Source organism: Panulirus ornatus, chromosome 9 (genome assembly GCF_036320965.1).
Source record: "Panulirus ornatus isolate Po-2019 chromosome 9, ASM3632096v1, whole genome shotgun sequence".
NCBI lineage: Eukaryota > Metazoa > Arthropoda > Malacostraca > Decapoda > Palinuridae > Panulirus > Panulirus ornatus.
The window spans coordinates 48,000,940-48,018,565 of NC_092232.1; the positions used below are offsets into that span (position 1 = coordinate 48,000,940).

Here is a 17,626-nt window from a genome sequence, read left to right on the forward strand (position 1 = left end):
CTACAAGGCACGTCTGTCATCATTATTGTAGTTTCCCCCAAGACCATTTTTGATGAAAGAGTCCTAACGTTACCAAGGGCCTCTCTAAAGGCATATGCATCCCATAGCTCCGCTACTCCTTTCGAGTGGGAACTTCTTTGGCGAGACTGGAAGAGCAGTAATAAAGCCTTGCCACAGGTGACATTTCACTTCTTCTGTCCCGTAAATGCCACATAAAAATCTCTGCCTTTCTCTGTATTTCTTACACGACGTCTTCAAGGCAAACACCTGATCCACACATCCTCCATCACTCCTGAAACCACATTGTCCCAACCCGAGTCTGATGCTCTGTGCAGGCCAACAGCCTCTCATCTATCACTTGCCACACACCTCACCAGATATACTCAACAGACTCACACATCTGCAGTTCAAGAGTATTTGACTTTGACCCCTTTGTCTTTATACAGGGGCACCACACAGGCATTCCGCCAGTCCTCAGGCACCTCACCCTGAGCCTTATGCATATATATATATATATATATATATATATATATATATATATATATATATATATATATATATATATATATATTCTTTCTTTCATACTATTCGCCATTTCCCGCATTAACGAGGTAGCGTTAAGAGCAGAGGACTGGGCCTTTGAGGAATATCCTCACCTGGCCCCCTTCTTTGTTCCTTCTTTTTGAAAAAAAAAAATGAGAGGGGGGAATTTCCAACCCCCCGCTCCCTTATATATATATATATATATATATATATATATATATATATATATATATATATATATATATATATATACATATATATATATATATAGTACCTTCCTACCCAGAGCCTCGTTCCGTGAGGCTCTGCAGCGTTCAGAAAGCTAGCCACGTCTGCTGGGTGGGATCGCAGGTCAAGAAATGTCGTGACGTCCGCGCCTTTCTCGGGTGAGGACAACTGAGGGAAACGTGTTTACTGTGTGGTGATCGTGAGAGGAGAGGGGCAATGACGGGTCATGTATGTTGAGGCGGTGTTATGTGAAGCTGGAGTGAGGGAAGGGGGTCGGTGTTCCCTAGCGTAAGCAAGACAGGTTAAGTCGACCATAGGTGATGGTCGGGTGGAACACGACCAAGACACAAGCTGATGAAGAAGTACTCAAGTTACCTTACCTTCCGCCGCCTCGCAGGTGTGCAGACCTTGGTCCACCATCAGCCCCGGACCTGGAGACATGCAGGAAGTTAATCACTCTAGCGAAGTTTGCTAGACACCATAAATTCAACAGGTTGTGCTGCATTCACACCATCTACCATCACTCTCACAATGTCTTCACCACACCGACCATTCGTCTCTCCTGTGTTATGATACTTCACCATCACCCAACCCTCACCAGCAACCTTATGTGATGGTGTTTTCACTATATTCTTCACCAGTCATCACCTATGGCAATATTTTCGCCTGGTGTTCTTTCCCCATCAACGTGTTGGTATATTTCACGGCGGGCCGCCCCCCCAAGGTCGAGCGAATAGGTTCGAATCCTGGTTATGGCAGACGGTCAACGGCCAACCCAGCTGTTCATCCACCCTTAGGGGCTGGTCGATAAAATGGGTACCTGGCTCAGGCTAGGGAATGTGTGTGTGTGTGTATATATATATATATATATATATATATATATATATATATATATATATATATATATATATATATATTTCATTTTTTTTTCATACTATTCGCCATTTCCCGCGGTAGCGAGGTAGCTTTAGGAACAGAGGACTGAGCCTTTGAGGGAAATCCCCACTTGGCCCCCATCTCTGTTCCTTCCTTTGGAAAATCAAAAATGAGAGGGGAGGATTTCCAGCCCCCCGCTCCCATATATATATATATATATATATATATATATATATATATATTCGCTGTCTCCCGCGTTTGCGAGGTAGCGCAAGGAAACAGACGAAAGAAATGGCCCAACCCACCCCCATACACATGTATATACATACGTCCACACACGCAAATATACATACCTACACAGCTTTCCATGGTTTACCCCAGACGCTTCACATGCCCTGATTCAATCCTCTGACAGCACGTCAAACCCGGTATACCACATCGATCCAATTCACTCTATTCCTTGCCCTCCCTCCTTTCACCCTCCTGCATGTTCAGGCCCCGATCACACAAAATCTTTTTCACTCCATCTTTCCACCTCCAATTTGGTCTCCCACTTCTCCTCGTTCCCTCCACCTCCGACACATATATCCTCTTGGTCAATCTTTCCTCACTCATTCTCTCCATGTGCCCAAACCATGTGTTTTTGAAATAATATATATACATATATATATATATATATATATATATATATATATATATATATATATATATATATATATTATCCCTGGGGATAGGGGAGAAAGAATACTTCCCACGTATTCCCTGCGTGTCGTAGAAGGCGACTAAAAGGGAAGGGAGCGGGAGGCTGGAAATCCTCCCCTCATTTTTTTTTTTTTTTTTTTTTCCAAAAGAAGAAACAGAGAAAGGGGCCAGGTGAGGATATTCCCTCAAAGGCCCAGTCCTCATCCTCTGTTCTTAACGCTACCTCGCTAATGCGGGAAATGGCGATTAGTATAAAAAAAAAAAAAAAATATATATATATATATCTGTGGCACTACGACCTCCCCTTGATGTGATCCCTGTGTTCCCCCATCTACACGGAATACACTCGCTTGCCACACGTTACGTTGCGGTGATGTGTGTGTGTGTGTGTGTGTGTGTGTGTGTGTTTTACGTGATGACTCAGGTACTGGCTTCATGCACTTGGGTGTGTCATCACGAGTGCATGACGTGATCACATTAAGCCTTATCGTCACATGCACATGTGTGTGGCATCGCTTATGTATCACACACACACACACACACACACACACACACACACACACACGACACCGGCGGCACCGCACACTGTATGTGCCCTGCGTCTTGCTTCCAGCAAGGTCAGGGGACAACTGAGGGTTTTGACCTGGTCCTGGGTTAGCCCTAAGGGGGCGCTGGTAACCACGGGGTCCATAATCAGCGGTTTGACCCAAACCAGTACTTTGCTCGGGTCATCACTGATGACGGCCCAAGAGATGATGACAGTGTCATAGTTTCAGTCATGAAAACACATAATATTCTAAATCTACCAGTGAAAAATGGTCCTTATTTTCCTCTCCCTTACCATAACTTGAGGCTACATCTGTGGGCCTCCCTCTCCGACGCAAACGCTGGCCAACGAGCGGGTGGGTGCTGAAGTCGTTCGCATAGGTGCGTACACCCGACCATAGCGAGCTGGTAAGACTATATAGAGGTGGACGGAAGGACGAAGGGATAGGAGTAACGGTAGGTGGAACATGGTACAGTGACGTGAACTGTGTAATACATGGCCACAAGCAGGCGGAGTCCGGTAATACCAAGCTGGTATCATAAGCGACACATGTTTTTGATTCGGTCGTTGACTAATGCATTGCAGAGAAGTTAGTGCGATCGCTCACGTAATTTCGTGTTAGCCAGCTCACATAACCATGGCTAGTAACAATGTCTGAACACACATGTAATGTAATATATATATACGAACAAAATGCATATGAACGCGCATTTTCGTAGAACATACAAACCTCCAACAGCCAGGTTCGAACCCGGGACCCCTACGTAGCGGTAGCGTTCCCGCCTGCTACGCAAGGATCCCGGGTTCGATCCTGCCTGTTGGAGGTTTGTATCTATCTATCTATCTATCTGTCTATCTATCTATATCTATATCTAAAATGCCTAACTGTTGTGTGTATGTATGAGGGAAGGACGTGCCTTACCTTTCATACTGCTGACTCCTTCTGACGCCCAGGGTTCGACACCCTGACCACAGACTCAAAACACAACTCTTCCACGCTCATGCGCAGATGACGTCACACTGCCCGCATCAGAATCTGCCTTTTCCCTGGCGTCTTCCGGAGCCGCTCTACCACCACCTCCTGCAAGGCCGCCACGAAACCCACGTCCCTGCCGTCCCCTGCGCACACGAGACACAATGCCAGTTGACTTAGTCCGCCCTGGGAGACGCAGGACACGTATCTACGAGAGCCTGCATGGCCCACACGATGTCCCTATGGTCGTGAGCTATAATCACTCCGCTTCATGGGAAAAAAAAAAACAAACTAATGGTTCGTTGGAGATATGCCACAGGAGGTCAGGACGGGCGCCACCCGCAACAGTCCGGAAGATCCGGTGTTGCTCAAACGTCTTACAGGACCGACGCGTCTCGCACGGCATCGACTCCCAACCCAAATACCCAACGCAGACGTCAGGTACCGCGTAATTCTCCAGGTTACACTGAGGGAATCAACCAGATCTGTCCGACACATACAGGATAACCTCGCCGACCACTCCAGGCCATGGGGCGACCGGCGCGCCCGATGGACGACCGAACATGTAAAGTTGACTTCCAGCGAGGCAACTAGGCATTTTCCCCGCACCTCCAGCCCAGGGAAATGAGTTTCAGGACTCGACTGTAAATTCCGCGCGGGGGCAGAGAACGCTGGCAAACACGGCGACCACCTGTTGTGCCGGGCCACCGTGTGTACACAACACGCCGGCGGACGACGCACCCGATATTTCACGATGCCTTGCGATCCCCGACCGGGGCACATGCCTCCTGCCTCACGCCCACCGCGACGACGCTCACATACGTCACTCACGGGGGAATGGACTACCCAAGCCTGTGACTGTATGTTCTACCGTCATCTTATACCACTCTACTGGTAACACACACACACATATATATATATATATATATATATATATATATATATATATATATATATATATATATATATATATTGGAGATGGGGGGATGGAGAAAATGGCTTTTGAGCGATCGGGGACGGAGCATGTAGGAGTGTGAAAGGCGTGCACGGGATAGCGTGAATTGGAACAATGCGATATACTGGGGTCGACGTGCTGTCAACGGACTAAACCAGTGCATGTGAAGCGTCCAGTGCAAACCATGGAAAGCTCTCTGGAGCCTGGTTGTGGACAGGGAGCTGTGATTTCGGTGCATTCAGCAAAGTGAAAGGATCTGGCGAACAGCTTGTGAAACTGTGCTAAAAAAGGACTGGTGATTGGGATTACCTAGTTTGAAAATAGGGACGTACACAAGTAATCGTGCGAAAGTAGAAGTGATCAGCGGGCATTACTGGAATACACAGTAATGAACAGGCGTGTAGAAGAGAGACTTTTGGATGGGAGTTTGGTGAAGGGCAGCTGATGTCTGATCATCACCTGGTAGAGGCGTGGGTGAAAATTTGTAAATGTTTTCGCAGAAGAGGAAAGGTTATAGGTGAGAAGAGAGAGGTAAAAATAAGTGAACATGGGAAAAAGACGTGTGAAGAAATACCAGGAAAGATTGAGCGTAGAATGACAAAAGGTGAGAGTAAAGGATGCAAGGAGAGTGTATGAGGAATGGAAGGTATTTAGGGAAGAAGTGCAGGCATGTGCAAGAGAAGCGTGTGGCATGCGTAGTAAGGTGGGAGCTGGGCTGGTTAGAGAGAGTTGTAAGTGGTGGGATGACGAAGTCAAGCTGCTTGTGAGAGAAAAAAGTGAGGGGTTTGGGTGGTACTAACAAGGAGAGTGAAAATGATTTGGAGATGTACAAGAGAAAGTTACATGAGGTCAAAAGGAGAAAGCAGGGGTTGAAAAAGAGGGCTAATTAGGTTGAGGTTAGCAAGCATAAGTAAACTTTGGGGAAAATAAGATGTTTCGTTTTGGAAGGAGGTTAATAATGCGCGAAAAACAGAGTACAAATGGGAATATAGACGATGGAGGCAAAAGGGGAAGTGGTAACAGGTAGCGATGAAGTGAGGAGATGATGGAGTGAGTATTTTGAAAGACTGTTAAATGCGTTTGATGACAGGGTGGCAGAGGTTAGGTGTTTGGGTCGGGATGCGAAGTGAGAGAGAGTCATGGAGAATGGTTTAGTGAGAAGAAAGAGTTAGGGAAAGCCTTGCGTAAGACGAAGTGTGGAAGGTGGTCTGTTTCTTTGGGTTTCCACCCCCGTTCGTCCCTTGCCGAGGCAGCCTCGTTGGCACGCTGGCCGCGGTATTGCTGGGTTATTCGTGGCAGGCGAGCGCCTCTACGCCATGCTGATTCAGCGTCACGTCGGCCCTGGTCATTCTGCCGACATGCAGGGCGAGTCTTTACTCCTTCTCTCTCTCTCTCTCCTCCCTGGAGTCTGCGGCACGACGTCTCTTCTTCACATTATGCCTTATTTAGTCTGTCATGTCCTGGCCTGAGGCACGACGTTCGCCTGCAGCTTCAGACCATCATCATAACCAGCGTCTCCTCTTCCTCCTCCTGAGTTTTGGTATCCCCGCCGTGCTCCTGAGCGCTGGTGAGACGTGTGTGCAGGAGACGTTCATGTCTCCTTCGGCTCAAGTCATCCGCTCGGCGTTCTTGGGCATAGCGAGACAAACCGTTGCGGTCGGTCACGTCTTCTCGTCCTCCCTTATCTCAGCAACACGTCCGTCTCTCCCGTGTATCTTGGGACGTCCGCAACAGCCTCCCTTGTGTTCTCCTTTTGCCTCGATCTAAGCAACACGTCTGTGTCTTGGGGGTGGGAGACATTCTGAGACAGGCGGTGCAAAATCGGCCATGCGTCTCTCCTGGCTGAACTCTCTGCTCTTCCCTTAGACATATCTCGAGACTTTCGTTTAAAATCTCTTGTCTCTCCCATCGCACGAGATTCACCAGCACGCTCTCCCCGGCCCACACGTCTTGCCCTCCCAGACAGTTAGCATTCCTCACTGGTCTTTGGTACTCTCCTACTCGACCCATTACTGGACGAAATAAAGTACAAAATGATCAAGTCCCAAGTTGACACTAATGTACGCTACGAATACTAAAATACAATATGTATATTGTATCAATTTGATGACTATAAACTGTGTATTGTACCAAATTCATGACTACAAACTGTACATTGTACCAATTGGATGATTACAAACTGTATATTGTAACAATTTTATGACTACAAACTGTATGTTGTCCCAATTTTATGACTACAAACTGTATGTTGTACCAATTTCATGACTACAAACTGTATATTGTGCCAATTTCATGACTACAAACTGTATATTGTACCAACCGTATAGTTACAAACTGTATATTGTACCAATATTTAGACTACAAACTATATATTGTACCAATTTTATGGCTACAAACTGTATGTTGTACCAATTGGATGAATACAAACTGTATATTGTACCAATTTTAAGACTACAAACTATATATTGTACCAATTTTATGGCTACAAACTGCATTAACTTCATGACCTTTCTTGTTATTCAAAATGTCTTGGTGAGAACTGTTGTTACCAAGCACTAGATAAAAACACAAGAAAAACCTCTTAAATAGACCATCTATGGTTCCTGGTGAACTGAGCTGGAACATGAAGGAGGCTGGAAGGTGGGCGTGTGTGTGTGTGCGTCTCTCTCTCTCTCTCTCTCTGGGCCGGACGCAAACATTACGCGTTGAGTGTCTGCTGCAGCGAGGTATGCTGGCGAGGTAGATCTTGGGCTCCCTCAGCTTCAAGGTTTAGTACGGGCAACATAGTGAAGGAAATCCAACACTACGACCATGTATCGTGGACCACCAACCCCCCCCCCCCCCAAAAGCGTCTTAATTCATGCGTATGATACTTCATTATCCCATTCATTTTCCCTAATCAGAGACGGAAAGGTCAAGAGCAATAACCCATGTCCAAAAATAAAACGTTTGAGCCGCGGGGTGTTTATGGCCGTGTGTGTGTGTGTGTGTATATGTGTGTGTGTGTGTGTGTGTGTGTGTGTGTGTGTGTGTGTGTGTGTGTGTGTATATGTGTGTGTGTGTGTGTGTGTGTGTGTGTGTGTGTGTGTGTGTGTGTGTGTAAGGTTTTCAACGTTCGTGGGTCCTGATGCTCAAGCGTGTGCCCTCTTGCGGTGGGCTGGCCTTCCAGGCTGCCGAGGCGAGTTAGACGACATTCCTGTGTTGGAGGTGGACCTCGGGGCAGCCCGAGCGTCAACCATCACCCCACCAGTAGGCTTGGAGGTGGTCCTCGGGGCAGCCCGGGCGTCACCCACCACACCCAGTATCCCCTGAGGTGGTCCTTGGGGCAGCCCGGGCGTCGACCACCACACCAGTAGACTTGGAGGTGGTCCTCGGGGCAGCCCGGGCGTCGACCACCACACCCAGTATCCCCTGAGGTGGTCCTCGGGGTTGCACAGACGACCACCGTCACACCACTAACCCTGGAGGAGGCGGTGGTGGTCCTCGGGGGTTGGAAGCATCACCACACAGCAGTTGCCCGGCTCCACACCCTCCCTCAGGTGCCCTCCCCCTGCTGATCAATACATCCGTTACAATAAACTGCACATCCAAAATTCAGCAACATCCGGCGTTATGTTTTTGTGTAGCCGGGGGTCGGGAGAAGGGGGTGGGTGAGGGAGGATGGTGCCGGGCCCCAGGATTACGTGGGCCGTAAAGCTCCGGGCTAGAGAGGCGGCCCCATAAACCCTCTGCTATCATTACGGCAGAAACATTGGCGGTGGTAAATATGGCGACGACAGGGATAACGTATGGGCCAGAGTTACTGCCTGCCCTGCCGCCACCACAGCTGCCTCCCTCACACTCTCCAACATTTCATAACACACGGTAAAGTCACTGCGCACATTTATATATATATATATATATATATATATATATATATATATATATATATATATATATATATATATATATAGATCCTCCCACTTTTAATGAAACTTCACCGCTCTCCCGACTTTCAGTGAGATTTCCACTGAAGGATGGAGGGAAGAGGTGGGAAGGTGGGCAGTGTGGTGTGACCAGAAGGGTGTTCCATCACACCCTTGGCTGCAAGCAAGCAAAAGGTGCCGGACCAGTCTGGACCTCCCCTGTGCTCCATACCCACGCCCTGCTACCATCTCCACTACCTCGCGTGGTCCACCCCACGCCCGGCCAACGTCCTTCAATACCCAGTACGGTCCGTCCAGCCTCGCATCACCACCTTCCTCCACCGAGTAAGATAATGACCAGTCTGTACTCTACGGTGAGTGAGTCTGACACTCGAAGGGTTCCCATCTCTCGAAACATTCTCTACCAATCCAACGCATTCAATTCCTGTGTTGTTCTCCACATTTCACGATTTCACGACTCATTTCATTCCATTCATCCGCTACCTCTAACAAACTTCTTGCTAACGTTCACGCGTCATAACCACTGGTGTTCTTCTTTCTTTGTATCGCTAGAAGAAGGGTTTCCTTCACACATCATCAGGAACTGTTCACTGACGACATTACTAAACTAGGCTTTAAAACTTAGGAGGTTGTGAACACGTGTCATCTTTCTCTCCTCTCTCTCTTCCATGGTTGACAAGAATTAAGGCCTACTCTAACCTTTCACAGTAACTCGACTTTCCTAACATTAGTGTCGTCCATGTTGCCCTCCTCTGAAGATTCCCTAGTGCTTCGTCAAGTGCAGCGACCAAACCCTCGTTGTATATTTTGTCATGATGTACAGAAGACAGTTTGTCTCCTTTACACTTCTCTTGCGGTTGAGCTTCGATTAGGTGCAACGCCGACCACCACGTGTTACACATGGATACCTGGAGCTTATTTCCGACTAGATGATATCTTTATCTTGTACTTCTTTACATGGCGTTCCGTCCTCCTTACGTTGCACTTAACAGGGGTTGAATTTCGTCAAACACACGCCAGACCAATGATTGAGCTTGTCTCGGTCTCCTTCTGTGTTGAAGCAATATTCATCACTCTTTACCTCCTCCATGACTTCAACGTCATCAGTAAATACATTCGGGTACCAGGGCACCCCTTCTGGGCAAGTCATTTACGAAGATCAAGAAGAGCAGTGGTCCGAGGACTGAACCCTGCGGCACGCCACTGATTACAATCCATTTTGAGAAGGTTACTCCGACATGCGTCCCTTATTTCCCCTCCATCGAGGTATATTTTCCATCTATCGATTCATTCTACCCCGTGGTCCTAACTGGAGCTCCATCTTCTGTACCATCCTATGATGAGGGATCGTGTCAAATGCTTTCTGGCAGTCCAGGAGCTCACGACGCTCCCAACGTTCTGTTTTGTCTAAAATGCAACTCACTCTCTCACAGAAGCACAATAGGCTTGTTACTCATACTCTTTCGCTGAATCCATGGTGTCTCTTGCTTAGGCAGTTTCTGTTTGGCAAGTAGTTATCCAACTGCGTACTGATTAACTTTTCCAGTGCCTTAGAGGCCACACTTATCACACAGACTGGTTTGTGTTTCAGCTCAACTTCCTGGCCTTCCATTTTGGGGACGGATTAAAAAATCTGCCCTTCCCCACTACCTTGGCACTTGACCGCCCTTCAGCGACACCTTGAACATTCAAGATGGCCTGTAAAGCGCATCTGCATGCTTCTTCAGCACATATGGAGACGCTTCATCAGGGACATATGCCTTCAATAGGTCGAGACCCTGGTTTCAGTGGTCTATTACTGTCCTTACTAGATCCTTCACTGCTTTCCAAGACCTCCTTCCCCTTCCATCCCACTGGTGTCGAGGTTACAGTGTCTTCCACTGTGACAACACCTTCGAACCTGACATTCAAGTTCCTTGCACATATGTAAACATCATCCTCAAGAACTTCTTCCCCTGAATCCATCAGACAGATTTAGCTGCTATTTGACTGACAATTTACACCTGATGAATTCGTGTGGAAGTTTTAGATTATTTCCTGCCTTCCCCTCAACAGTTTTCTTTCCAGAATTCCTCTGTTCCTCCTCCTGCTTTTATTCAGCTGTGCCCATTCCTTCCTGTCTTACACATTTCCAAAGCTGGATGACTGGATTACTACCCTACATCTAACCCCAACCATTACGTCCCTGAGCTCTTTCGCTTTTTGACATTTTTTTACTTGAACCACATCTATTCTTGTACCTTCCTCTATGTATACGAGGCTCAAAGTACCTTCTTCATTGTAAATTTCACAGAACTTTCCGTAGGAAATGATCTATATCATGGCTACTGAACTCCATGTCCCTACCTATCTCCATACAGAAAATCTTAAATTCTGTGGAGTTTCCATAATCATATCTCCTTTCGAAGTGTAGCCTCACTTCTGTTAATGCCCTTTTTTTCCACATGATTAAACTGAAGCGTTACATAAGCACTTCTTCCAACTGGTGTATCATATGGTACGATTAAACTCAATTCTCAAGCTGGTAAGTGTGAAGATGAGATCCGTTAATGATGGCGTGTCAGCTCCTCGGATTCTGGTGTGCTCAGCGACACGCTAACACAGGAAAGTCTTCCCCTATATACACTCTACAATGCTGTGTCCTCACGACTCTGTCCTAAAGAGTATCTGAAAGAGTGTCTGAATTCCTTCACTGCCTCGCTTTAGGATTGAAATCCCTCAATACCCCAACTTTACCATGCCTTGCTTTACAACTTTATGTATTCAGTGTTATTTCCTTCCACTGTTACATATTATATTCTAATAAATATTCCCCTTTTTCTCCAATCTTTTTCAGTCCAAAGAAAAAAAAAAAAACTTGCTCTCTGTCTACCTTCTGCTTAACTAACGTTCTCGATTTTGGCGCAGCCACACTCGTCGTCCACTACTTCCTCTCCAGTGGTGACTTGACCCCACTTCCTTATCTCCTTCCTCTACTGGTCCTGAACCTGTGATCCTCTAGTGTGTGCCGGACTCCGCCTGCCTCTGGTTACGACGCGGGTGGAGGGTCACCTTCGGCGAGACTGTGTCATCTGGGGTACAACAATCTCGATGGAGTCCAACCTTTCCCTGTAACTGATAATAGCGCAGCCCTGGAGCTACAGGAACCTCACTCCTCCCTCCTGGAGGAGAGATCCAGTAGGTTATAGGATAATAATGATAACAATATGGCAGTGATGATAACTCTCCATATTTTTCCATCCACTGTAAAGCCACACTCCTCTTCATCCAGCCTCTTGCCAGTGGCTGTGTGGGTCGTGGTAACCTAACCTAACTTCAGAGCTGATCTGAAATTCCACCCGTCTACCTTGGCTCATATGCTGAATATGCTCTCGATCTTTGGCTTCAGCGTAAAGGAGATCCAAACCCTCATACAAAATTCTAAGACACTCCCGTCTACTTACTGAAGTTTCTAGTTCGAGATCCAGGCTTAGGAACCAAAGATAAAGAATTTAACATAGAAATATCTGAAGGAAGGATCCCTGTCAGTTATAAACATCTTTACCATACACTCTTTTGGCAAATCTTTAATTCATAGGTTTTCTTATTTCACTTATTCAAGAGTTATTTACGTTATCTTCGCCTTGAATTTCTTTTTCTACATGTGAATTATATCACTATTTTCTCCCTGGCTCCACTCGTCAGTCTGAACCCCTGATCATCTCCTTGTGGGTTACATACACCGTGGGAGTGTCCCACGGGGGGGCGCCCCTGAGACCCATCCTCAACTCCTGAAGGTGGTCAGGACGCTCGGGTTGGTGGTGTGACATCGACGGCCTTGATCAATGACCTTCGCAGGTGACGATAGACCTTAAGGTCCTCCGACGAGCCCATCACTCGTCCTCACAGCCAGCGTTCGTATTGTATCTCACTTGGCCACAGTGAAGTTAGAGGAAATGATACGTTTCAGGGGCCACCGCTCTGAATTGGGCCACCCCACGCCCTGCCACCACCTCCACGACCCAGCATGGCCCACCCCACGCCCTGCCACCACCTCCATGACCCAGCATGGCCCACCCCACGCCCTGCCACCACCTCCACGACCCAGCATGGCCCACCCCACGCCCTGCCACCACCTCCACGACCCAGCATGGCCCATCCCAAGCCCTGCCACCACCTCCACGGTTTACCCCACGCCCTGCCACCACCTCCACGACCCAGCATGGTTCACCCCACGCCCTGCCATCACCTCCACGATCCAGCATGGTCCACTCCACGCCATGCCACCACCAACTCCACGACCTAGCATGGTCCACCCCACGCCCTGCCACCACCTCCAAATGACTGCCAAACTATCGTTAGTAGAGACAAGATGTAGTGTTGGTGGTAACGACCCCGTGGTTTCTAATGACTACGCAAGACCCTGGCGAGGCAAGATACCATACTACACTACCGAAGCGTAGGACGGGAACCCAGCTCTGGCAACGACGGCGTCCCAGGTGAAAATGAGCCTAATTTCAAGTGGCTCTTGATCTAGCACGACGTCCCACAGTGGAGGGAGTTGGTTGGGTGGCTGATCGGTCGTCAGGCCTACGAGATGCCAGGCTCCTTATGGCCGTCAACCCCAAACTACATCCACTGAGAAAAACTATCTCCAACACCTTCTTCAGGCGTTCGGGGTAATACTGAAGCCACGGACGGTCTCACAACACACGTGGCCCCGGCGGCAGTTGAAAGCGGCCACTTCGGTACGAGGCGTCGTCGGCCGGCCGGCCGGTAGGCAGCCGCCTAGCTGGCCGCGGCCAGACAGCGTAGGGAGGCCAGCAGCAGTGTGGAACCCTACAGTGTCCTGGTGGAAATAGTTACCCTCGACTACCTCACTTACCACATGCTATATGGCCTGGGTCAGGCAATCAGCACAGCCACTCGACAAAGGTGACTGCCGCGTGATGACAAAAATACAGACATACTGGCATAGTGACAGAGGTTGGGCGGAGGGTCGCATATACTCCATACGGATACAGACAAGTAGCATACGCCTGTGGAAGACGTGCGTAACACGCAGCTGGGATGAGGAACCCAATGCATTGCGACCACAGACAACGCACACATTACAACCTCCTGGGATGAGGAAGTCAGTGCACTGCGACCATAGACACGCACACATTACAACCTCCTGGGATGAGAAACCCGATGCATTGCGCCCATAGACGCGCACACATTACAACCTGCGTCGGGAGACACATACATATACGCATACACATATCTAAATAGCAGCATACACACGAGTATGAAAAGACCTACCAGCCAGCAACAAGCCATCAGAATTAAGGTTACAATTAGTTACAATTAGTGAGGTTCACACTAGTACGCAGTGTGCTGTAGCTTATGGCTGTATGGTACAAAACATAACTTGCACAGACTTATACCTTTTTTGCTTTGCTAGATATCTCTATCTGGGTTGCACTCTCATCCTGGCTGCTGCACTGTCACAGTGTCTAACTCAGGTGTTGTTCAGTCAAAAGTTGACACACAATAAGTGGAAGAGGCTGGGCGCCAGAAGTGTTAAATGCAATATGAGGCAAGTGAGGTTATTCCCTCAAAGGCTCAGTCCTCTGTTCTTAACGCTACCTTGCTAATGCGGGAAATGGCGAATAGTATAATATATATATATATATATATATATATATATATATATATATATATACACTCAGTCTCTAGTTGTCATGTATAATGCACCGAAACCACAGCTCCCTTTCCACATCCAGGCCCCACAGAACTTTCCAAGGTTTACCCCAGACGCTTCACATGCCCTGGTTCAATCCATTGACAGCACGTCGACCCCGGTATACCACATCGATCCAATTCACTCTATTCCTTGCACGCCTTTCACCCTCCTGCATGTTCAGGCCCCGATCCCTCAAAATCTTTTTCACTCCATCTTTCCACCTCCAATTTGGTCTCCCACTTCTCCTCGTTCCCTCCACCTCTGACACACATATCCTCTTTGTCAATCTTTCCTCACTCATTCTCCCCATGTGACCAAACTATTTCAAAACATCCTCTTCTGCTCTCTCAACCACATTCTTTTTATTACCAAACATCTCTCTTACCCTTTCATTACTTACTCGCTCAAACCACCTCACACCACATATTGTCCTCAAACATCTCATTTCCAGCACATCCACCCTCCTCCGCACAACTCTATCTATAGCCCACGCCTCGCAACCATATAACATTGTTGGAACCACTATTCCTTCAAACACACCCATCTTTGCTTTCCAAGATAACGTTCTCGACTTCCACACATTTTTCAACGCTCCCAGAACTTTTTCACCCCCTCCCCCACCCTATGATTCACTTCCGCTTCCATGGTTCCATCCGCTGCCAAATCCACTTCCACACACACACACACACACACACACACACACACACACACACACACACACATACTTCCTCCAGCTTTTCTCCATTCAAACTTACCTCCCAATTGATTTGTCCCTCAACCCTTTTGTACCTAACAACCTTACTCTTATTCACATTTACTCTCAGCTTTCTTCTTTCACACTCTTTACCAAACTCAGTCACCAGCTTCTGCAGTTTCTCCAGTTTTTCTCCATTCAAACTTACCTTCCAATTGACTTGTCCCTCAACCCTTTTGTACCTAATAACCTTACTCTTATTCACATTTACGCTCAGCTTTCTTCTTTCACACACTTTACCAAACTCAGTCACCAGCTTCTGCAGTTTGTCATCCGAATCAGCCACCAGCGAACAACAACTGACTCACTTCCCAAGCTCTCTCATCCACAACTGACTGCATATTTGCCCCTCTTTCCAAAACTCTTGCATTCACCTCCTTAACAACCCCATCCATAAACAAATTAAACAACCATGGAGACATCACACACCACTGCCGCAAACCAACATTCACTGAGAACTAATCACTTTCCTCTCTTCCTACACGTACACATGCCTTACAACCTCGATAAAAACTTTTCACTGCTTCTAACAACTTGCCTCCTACACCATATATTCTTAATACCTTCCACAGAGCATCTCTATCAACTCTATCATATGCCTTCTCCAGATCCATAAATGCTACATACAAATCCATTTGCTTTTCTAAATATTTCTCACATACAATTTTCAAAGCAAACATATAAATGTATATATATATATGTGTGTGTGTGTGTGTGTGTGTGTGTGTGTGTGTGTGTGTGTTTGGTTTCGAGGTGTTACCGGACTCCACCTGCTCGAGGTTGCACCGCGAATAAAGTCACCTTCGGAAGGTTGCATCACTGGGAGAACATTTTCATCAAAGAATATCTCTCTTCAAAGGAGCCTAAACTTCCCTGCAACTGGAAGGCAGCACAGCCTTGGGCTGCACATACGTTTTAAAAAGTCCTGGGGTAACACCGGGACCCCTTCACAGAAATGGGTCCAGGGGTAATTACTGATCAATGAATCCTACAGTGACAAAGATATGATGAGCAAAAGCATATCAAAAGCATAATACTCCAATCCTGGTCATATCAGAGGAGAGGTATGATGGTATGAGGGGGGTGAGAGATAAAAAATAGAGAGAGAGAGGGTCCTTAGGCGTCAGTAAACCCAGTTCTAAAAAGAGGTGGGAAAGTTACACGAAGCGACGAAAATGAGAGAAAGATATTCCCAAATGTTTACTTCCATATACGGAAGAGCAAATCCAGCAACACCATTGCCATGCCTTAACTGGAGACTTTCCTCACGTGAAATATATTCAGTTTTAAGAGCCATGTCACGTCACACGTGAGAATCTATTAGATTATCTTTAAGAGCTGGGAGCGGTGGGGGAGGCGCTCTCTCGTTCCAGTATGTTAGAGAACATCCTTTTTTTTTTTGCAGCGGTGAGATTTCGTGTGGTTCTGCCGGGTCATGGGGCGGCGGTCCGGCAAAGGGGGGAACAGCGGCGTGTGGTGGTGTACGACTGCCAGGGGGGGGTGAGACCATCCAACGACCAACAGGTCGCCAGGATTGACTGGTCTAGTTTGGCCCTGTATGAGACTGAGTGATGGATGGTTCCTGCTGGTATGAAGGGCGGGTTCATGGTGCACCCCAGTGCTCATCCTGTGAGCGGTGGCGCAAAAGGATTACTACAGGGGGCCACAAAGAGGGTCTTGGTCAAACCCTCCAGTAGGTTGATATTACATACGATAATGCAGTTCGTATTTCAGTACATACATTACATAGTTACATATGGTAAGTTTTATCGACTAGATCCACTATTACGTGGTTACAAAGTTATAATTTCAGGTTATCTTGTTATTAACCATAAGGCGTTGTGACATTTCCTGCTGGGTTTGTTTTGGTTTATCCCTAAATGGCTCTATTATCATTACCCATTCTAAGACACAGTGTTCGAGTTCGTGTCCAGATCTTGGACCACAAACTGTCCAGTTCAACACGGTGACTACTGTCTCGTTAGGCCAAAGCGCCCACAGCACCCATAGCCTAGTTTGATTACAGCAATTACAACATCTGTAATTTACTGATCTAATTACTTTTTCAATGGTGCATCTTGGCATTTCTACATTGCGACTAATGATGACCAATAGCTATGGATACGACGCGCAATGACCTCGGGGGGGTCATCACAGAGTGAATGGGGTCAGTTAGATGGACTCTTATGTGTCTCTGGGGTATGTTGGTAGGGAGAGGTGTCTCTGGGGTACGGTGGTATGGGAGGTGTCTTCAGGGTATGCTGGTAGGGGGAGGTGACTCTGGGGTATGTTGGTAGCGGAAGGTGTCTCTGGGGTATGCTGGTAGGGGGAGGTGTCTCTGGGGTATCTTGGGAAGGGAAGGTGTTTCTGGAGTATGTTGGTCGGAGGTGGTGTCTGGGGTATGTTGGTAGGAGG

At 47.4% G+C, this 17,626-nt stretch overlaps 1 long non-coding RNA gene across 1 annotated transcript in view; it reads right to left on the bottom strand.

Moving 5' to 3' along the window:
- Positions 1–1,146: 1,146 nt before the first annotated feature.
- Positions 1,147–17,626, bottom strand: part of LOC139750117 (uncharacterized) — a 220,386-nt gene continuing 203,906 nt past the window's right edge. The window contains exon 3 of the long non-coding RNA XR_011713085.1: positions 1,147–1,202. This is a non-coding gene — a long non-coding RNA (uncharacterized lncRNA). The remainder of the gene's footprint in view (positions 1,203–17,626) is intronic.